Consider the following 8,521-nt stretch of genomic DNA (forward strand, 5'->3'; position numbering starts at 1 on the left):
TTAACTAGCTGACGAGTATTAAAATGGATAGAGTATCTTGTCCTTAAGAAACTGATATATGCCGATATATTTCTGTAGACCAATATAAGATACACAATTCCACCATACATTATTTTATTATATCTCAAACACAGCGATTTAGGTTAGGTTAGCGGTAAAGGTAAAACGGTGATAGCAATATATCCGTAACTATAGATACGTTATTGAATACGGCTGTAAGTAAGTAGATTGTAACCGAAGGTAAAAAACGGCTCTGCGTATAATAGTTTAGATATCAACATATTATCATTTCTTTACAATGAGATTAACGCGAGTTCTGTGCGAATAATAATTATAATAATAGAGTTTAGCAATAATTTTTGCTCATAAAAATTATTGCTAAACTCTATTATTTGCTGCTTTGCTATTTTTCTCCAACTTGATTTTTGCGAATTCAAGTAAATGCAATATACTTATATGATTGTGTATCAATAAGAGAGACAAAACATTTCGTGCGATTCTTATCTCATTGTGTGACAAATTCCTTTCATAAAATATGAAATGGCTTCTTGCTATTCATCTATTTAAACCTCCACAAAAATCTGAATAAGAATATATTGTATTGTATGCGTATTGTTACACTCATATATTATGTACAATATAATATATTATATTTCATAGAAATTGTAGTTTTATTCCATTGCAATGACGAAATATTATTTAAAGGCCAATCCCTATATCCAAACATACTCCCAAAAGTACTTTCCTTCGATCGCCACCGGCCATCTATGTGTAAGGTATACCAGAATAACTCCAACTTGATTTTGAAGAACACACAGGCTAATTTTTATAACACTTTTTTTACGGAAAAGGACAAACGAGCGCACGGGTCACCTGGTGTTAAGTGATCACCGCCGCCCACATTCTCTTGCAACACCAGAGGAAACACAGGAGCCTTGCCAGCCTTTAAGGAAGGTGTACGCGCTTTTTTTGGAAGTTTTCATGGCGTGTTGTGTCGGAAACACCACACAAGGAAGTTCATTCCACAGCTTTGTAGTACGTGGAAGAAAGCTCCCTGAAAACCGCACTGTGGAGGACCGCCACACATCCAGATGGTGGGGATCATATCCTAACTTGTGGCGTGTCGTGCGAAGGTGGAATTCGGTTGCAGGAATCAGGTGAAACAGGTCTTCGACACACTCCACTCACTTCGTGATAAATGTGGTAGAGGACGCAAAACGCTAGGTGATCCAGCTGTTTACAAAGCACTTAACCCCGACAATTCCAGTAGCTCTTCGTTGCACGCGGTCAAGTCAAGACCTATATAGATTTGATCCTGTTTTCTATGCCCCTGATTATATGAGATTTGGCAAACGTGCAAGTTGCTTATGTGATGGTACGAAAAGACTATTGCCAGAATTCTTACATATAAGTTTTGCCAGCCTTTGACGTGAGAGTAGAAACAAAAGCAAAATAAGAAACATTATGGCATTTAAAAAGAGATAAGTTTGAGAGGTTGTAGACGGTAATCTCTGGATGTACTGAACCGATCTTGAGAATTCTGTTACCAAAAGAAAGTCACGTTATTTGTGAGTGTGATAGGCTATAAATTAAACTGAAAAATTAAAACACCTTTTCGTGGTAGTCGGATTTGTAAAGTAAGTCAGGTAAGAGAGATATATTATGGTTGGTTTGTATATTATCATATATACGTGGCAACACTGGAACAGCAGCCATTATGGTAACACTGGTTAATGCGGAAAAAAGTCGCGGGTAACAGTTAGTTATTAATATAACGTTGAATAATAAAAGTGAATAATTACCACAGCACTTACAACACCATTTAAATAATAGTAGTAAGTACTAAGTTGCATTTTTAATCACAAAAACGTACTAACAATTAATATCAACAATTTATATCGCGTCTCTGCTCCCTAGAGGACATAAGCTGTGCTACAAATGATTTTAGCTTATTTATTCAAAAATAAACACTGACTTATTGTTTGCGCAATAAAATACCCACAATGTTAATTAATGTGTATACATTTTAAATATTCCTAGACGTTTATTTAAAACAAGAATAAAAAGTTATTTAGTCGATCACACGTATCTTTCTTATCAATTATTACTACGACAACAACACACTGGGATGAATATACTAGCACATAATATACTACCTATAATGCGTTTAACTAATTTTGATTAATTGTCAATTTGTGAGTTAACTAGTTGTTATATTAAAAATATTCCAGTCTTTCATTTACGACTATATTCCACATTACTCCAGTGGACTTTAAACGGCTATCGAATGAATTTGTTTTAAGTATTAAGCGGTTTGGCCTTTATTAGGCAGCTATGCTATTTTTCTTGAATTGAAAACTTCTTTAGTGGCATTGAGAACCTTCTTGAGATGTGTATAAAATGTAAAACTCGCGTCAAGCACTCACGTGAACTGATTGTAAATTCGTAAGACAATCGTTGAAATTATGAATGAAAGTTGATTTTTCTGAAATAAACTTTTGAATGTAAAATAAATGTAATCGTTCTGAAGTGTTAAATTTTTTATGTAATATAAACTGTCATTTTTGTTAATGATGCGCAATAAATGAATATTGTATACATGTGTAACTACATAAATACTAGGACTTTTATACTGATAGTAATCATTCCAAAATATTAAAGAATACACAACGCTAATTTTAAATGTTAACTTTCCATACATCTGATAGCTACTCTCTTCTTTCACCATTATTGACATCACTCTGTGAAATCAAATGTCGCTTTGTATCCGTCAAGCACAATCATTAACCTCCTTTAAAAATCAACTAAAAACATGATATTATGTCCTCTATTTGATAGTATCTATCTGAGTGTATTGTATCCATCAACAAATCAGAAATGTTAATTATTGTTTCAACTTTTTACTTACGTATTATTTTACTTTCGTATATATTTATCTGTATTTTAGTATAGTATATATGATGTGTGTGTATATTTTTGACACCTTTCTTTCTCTTTTAATGTACTGTCTTTCTCTTTTATTGTATTATAAATGGTTGCCTGGAAGAGATCACTACTATAGTGATAAGGGCGCCATTTGCACCATATGATGTAATTATGTATGTTAGTAGTTAAGTTATATTTTGTAAATGTGGTGTCAAAAAAGTGTACTTAATAAATAAAATAAGTAAAACTTTACTTTCCATGTTATCACTTTTGCCGGCACTCCCGGAGTGCAACCCCTTATCGTGTCACCTAATGCTAGGTGATCAGTCTCTTGCAAAACCAGAAGAAAAGTGTACGCGCTTTTTTGAAGGTACCCGGGTACCGTACACTGCATAAGGATGCTACCTTCATCTACATTGATCACTTTCCATGAGGTGCCCCGAACGCTCGGTGGTTCTCCTCCTCCATTATAAAAGGTACCCATATCGCATCCGAAGTAGTGGATGATTTGATGATTTTGATGTCATTTCATACACTAATATGGAGTGACATAAAAACAAGTGAAGTGAGAAAATAAATACCTTTTATGGGAGACCTGTATATGATTGTGTGTGTATTATGGGTTTGGTAAAAAATACAAAAATATTTGATAATTTACTGACTTCATGAAATAGAAAGATGCTAACATTTCCATGCGATACTAAACATATTAACATGATAATTTTACTTCATCGTGAGGGAACATCCCCGTAATTTATTAGATTGGCTTCTAATTAGTCGAAGATACATTGCGTTTAGTGTGTAGTTTACTTAAACTTAATTTAATGTGACAGGAAGTTATAAAATTAGCAACATAAGACAATAATTATTGGTAATGTGATTAAAATAGATGTAACTGATATTATCTTAATATATATAAATTACGTGACACGTTGTTTGTCCGCGATGGACTCCTTAACTAATGAACGGATTTAAATGGGGATTACTTCATGCAGCGCAGTTTAGTCCAACTTGAGAGATAGGATACTTGTTATTTCGAACTTGAGAGATAGGATCCTTAATATTTTATATTGAATTTATTTTATTTATTGGGACCCATAATTATTTTTATTACCAATATTTGTTTTGTATGGACATATTTTCTGTGAGAGAATTTATTGACACACGATTTGACAGTTCTGCTGTGAAACAATTTCATTATAGTTAACAACAGGGAGCAATGACGACAATATATTATCGATAGAACGTCATTGACGGGGAGCATATTTTACAAAATAATTCTTGGTTTTATGAAATATTATTGACAAAAACAATATTTTATTTATTATGCATAGAACAACGTCTTTCGGGTCAGCTAGTATCCTATAAGATAGAAAACTGACATATATCAGTTGTATTACTTATGCTATTATAAGAAATAATGCTTCTCATCCGGTAAAGTAACCGTTATATTAATTATATCTTGTATGATAAAATAAGGAATACTTCGTGAAAAATTACGGAAAATGTTTGAACTCATAGTTAAAAATAAACATTATTCAGAAAGGCTTAACTAAGCGCTTTTGAATCGTCACTACATTTATGTTATATTTATTTCAAATTACTTAATCTGCCACATGCTCGGAAAAAGTAAAAGCTCGTGAGAAGAACATACAAGAAACTCAACCGCCAAGGTAATTACAAATAATAAAACAAATTATTTAGTAAAGTTGTTGCATCTAATATATGAATCAGAGATTAAAAGCGTTTAAAATATGAAATAATTCATAAAAAGTAATTTAAAATAAACTGTGTACATATAAATTATAGTATATTGCATGAATCAACCTTCAACCCAGCACTTGCACGGAACGCAAGAGATCGTGGGTTCGAGTCCCGCATCGTTCATAAAAATTTGTTTTCAAATTTGATTTGTGTATTATTTCTGTTGTCAAGAGTGTAGGTGTACGTGTTTAAATTAAACAATTATTGCAGAGAGTGAGGGCTGTTACTTGTCATAAATAATGTCTTGATGGGTACATACAATAAGCAATATAAATATCTATTACAGACAATATTTTTACTTCAAATTCAATTCAAATAGAGTAACTTGTATGTATCACATTATTTCTCATATCGCGACATTAAAAATTATCACATAAAATTCTAGTCATAATAACGTATACGTAAATGTCAGAGCGGATTATATAATGTTGCACTACTCGTAAGATCTATTTATAATTCGAAGGAACACCGAAATGTGTCGGCGTTTTTATTCTAAATACAAATTCAGGAAGACCATTCAGAAACGTGTTCTGTTCATAGATCTATTAGCTTTGATAATTTTAGCTGTGTCATAGAAGAATATGAAAGCAAACACCGAAGGATACCTGTGTGTAACTGTGTACAATAATTACTAATGAAAAGAACAGCTGACAGCCCCATAATGCGTAAACAATTATATTTGTGAATGTGTGCGTTAGCTGGAGGTTTAATATTCACAATACTATAGAGCTAATGCCAAGCCTGGCTGACTCTTTACGACTTGTCAATCAAAATCGGTTACATTATCAATAGATTCTCTTTTCTTTTTTATCTTGCTGTATTTCAGTTATAGATGTTCTTCCCTCTCGCACGCATACAAGGGCTTGAACAGGAGGACAAACGATCGTACGGGTCACATTCTTTTGCAACATCTGACGAATTGAAATTCAGATATGTACTTTTATTCATAATAGGACTAAAAATCACTTATTCAACTCACACCATACGAAAAACTTTGTCTGAGATAACTTGTTTATGTTTGTTCCTGGTTCCTGGAATCGCAGGAGCGTTGCCAGCCTTTAAGAGAGGTGTACGCATTTTTTTTAAGGTACCCATATCGTAGCGGAAACACCGCACAAGGATGCTCGTTCTACATATTGATTGCAAAAGGAACAAAGTTCCTAGAAAGTCTGTCCAAATGGTAAGAATGATATCATATTTTTTTTGACGTGTGGTATGGAGATGGAATCCGACGGCAGGATTCAGACTTTGTCGTATTTATTTGCCTTGCGTATTTAATTTCATTCTAATAGTACCAAAACAATTCTCAGTATAAATATTACATTGATGTTTATTTTAATGGAATCAAAGAACTATGTGGTGTATTTCTTATTATTTTTACTCGGTGTCTGCTGGCGGCTTGAATGCGTTCAAGTAAAGTTATTATAGCCTGTAGGCAGGTACTGCTTTCAAAGAAAACACTGTGTTTGCTTTGGACGTTTGTAATAATGTATGTTGTAAATGTATTTGTACAAAGAGATAAATTACTATAATTATACCCGTATGTCTGATGCATGGACTTATACCAGCATATTGACACTCTAGATAACATCAAGATCCATATTGTGAATCTTATATTTCTGGAGATACAGAAGAAGAATTTAAGAAGATATTCTGATTTGTAATTTTTTTTATAACAAACGCATAGACAAATATCATATATTATTGTATTTTAGTAATTATATTGCGGTGACGTTGTATGTAGCTTGTAATGATTTGTGAAACTAATTTATCTTTTTATATTATTGTGAAATTTAGCTTATAAGACTACAATTTGCTTTGAGTTTTTTTTTTCTATTTTTAGGTCACCTGTAATTGAAGGAACATGATTTTCGGACTAGGTGTTATAATTTTGATAAATTGACATGTGTGTGTTGAGTGTGGTGTTGTTTAAATAAATAACTGAGCCCCATTCGTTAATAACTAGAGTTAATGATAATAATTATCATGTATAGTTTGTCTTATTCAGTAACGTCTTATTCTAAAATATTTCCTCAATAATCTATCGGATAATAAATGCGAACAATTTTTTTAGCTTCGATTTTAATAAAACCAAATAAACCACATCTGTAAGTACTACAAGTTGAGTCTTGAGAATGTGTCTTTTCAATTGAACTTTACACTATCTTCTCACCATTCCAAAATGACTGAGTTATTCATTATAATATAATCCTTATGAAATTCCTACTTTACTTCCAAGAAATGAGTGAAATATTTATATCAAAGTTTGTTTATATTTCTTAAAATGTTTTTTATAAATTGAAACACCATTTAACATACTCATAAAGGACACAAAGTTGTTAACTAAAACTTAGTCATGCGACTGATTTATTTACTTTTTCTGAAATTTTGTTTAAGTGTTTGTCAGTACTACATTGTGCTAAATTTAAATATTATACTTACAAATTGATTCATAATAGCACTAACATATTATTTCTATTTGACTATTAGTTATTATTTTATATATAGGTAAATTGTTTAAATATATATTTCATAAATGTAATCAATTCATTCACTTTGCATTTCAAATAATTTTCCTTTATAATGAAATATTTTACTAATATACAATATTTAGATTTTTTTATATCTGCAATACTTAATATGATTTTACTTAATATCATCCAAATGCTAAAAAAATTAATAGAACAAACTCTAACTAACCAATAACTATTTTCAACCTGTTTAATTTTAAATAATTATAGAAAATAATAATTAACGTCTTTACATGGTAACTTAAAAACATTTTTACAAAATTATACGATATTGAAAATAAAATATCTTTCCAAACTTACCTACAAGTGGTCGTAGTACTACACTTGGCACTTTGTAACAGGTGCTACGCGGACAGAGCTTTCGTAGAAGTGGCGGCCTGACTGGCTTTCCGTGCGTTTTATAGCTTCATGGCTACGGGGTGTAGCTGTCATAGCGGTTGGCCTGCGTAGCAAACGCCCATCGCTGCTGCCTACGATATTTGCTCAGCGCTTACGAACAAGCTCTGATTAAATCTAATTTTTATCTTCGGACATTAATAATTCATTCATTTGTAAAAACTATTGCCTACGGATTTTAGTATTACACTATATTTATATTCCAAATTGTAAGTGTATTCCTATCTTAAAGTTTTTGTAGTGACTAAAACAAAAAAAAAATTTTGACCTAATATACACACGTTAGGAATAATGATGAAATATTATGTTGCTCACTTGGACCTCCTCGACGGTCGGTCCTGAGCTGCCCTCGTCCAACATATCCCGTCTGTCTGCCAACACGTGATCGCCATTCGGTATTTTATTAAAATATTATAAATATACTAAAATTTTAATAAAATAAATGCGGTGGAATTATAACTCTATTTAAACATTAAGTTTACAAAAAAGTTAAACATGTGTTGAACACTTGTTTTAAAAAAATTCTATTACAAATATGTGTCTTTCTGTTGTTTAGCGTTCAACAATCTTTAGACATGACTTATATTGAAACACTAGTCGAAACTTGTCTAAGGTGTGTCTAACGGATAGATGATATTCATATGAAAGCTTTAGATTATATTATGACAGATAGATGACAGCTGACAATATTTGCATTCTAAGAGGTCACTGATGTTGTTATAGTTAGGTCACTGTTTAACAGAACACTTACCTAAGCCATGTTTAAATATTTTTTTTGTAATAACACCGTAAATGTTTAGGTACAAATCTTAGATTTTTTTGTTATCAGAGATCGATCATCATGGAGATCTTTGGCGGAGGCCAGTGGGGGATGTTCAGCAGTGGACGTGTTCCGGCTGATGATG

General features: G+C 32.0%; 1 protein-coding gene across 6 annotated transcripts in view; it reads right to left on the bottom strand.

Annotated features, from left to right (window-relative positions):
- LOC126972500 (allatotropin-like) overlaps nucleotides 1-7,601 on the bottom strand; it is a 59,342-nt gene extending 51,741 nt beyond the window's left edge. For all 6 annotated transcript variants that reach the window (XM_050819314.1, XM_050819312.1, XM_050819313.1 and 3 more), the window contains exon 1: nucleotides 7,521-7,601. The gene's annotated coding sequence lies outside the window, so the exon portion shown is untranslated. The remainder of the gene's footprint in view (nucleotides 1-7,520) is intronic.
- Nucleotides 7,602-8,521: the final 920 nt, after the last annotated feature.

Source organism: Leptidea sinapis, chromosome 26 (genome assembly GCF_905404315.1).
Source record: "Leptidea sinapis chromosome 26, ilLepSina1.1, whole genome shotgun sequence".
NCBI lineage: Eukaryota > Metazoa > Arthropoda > Insecta > Lepidoptera > Pieridae > Leptidea > Leptidea sinapis.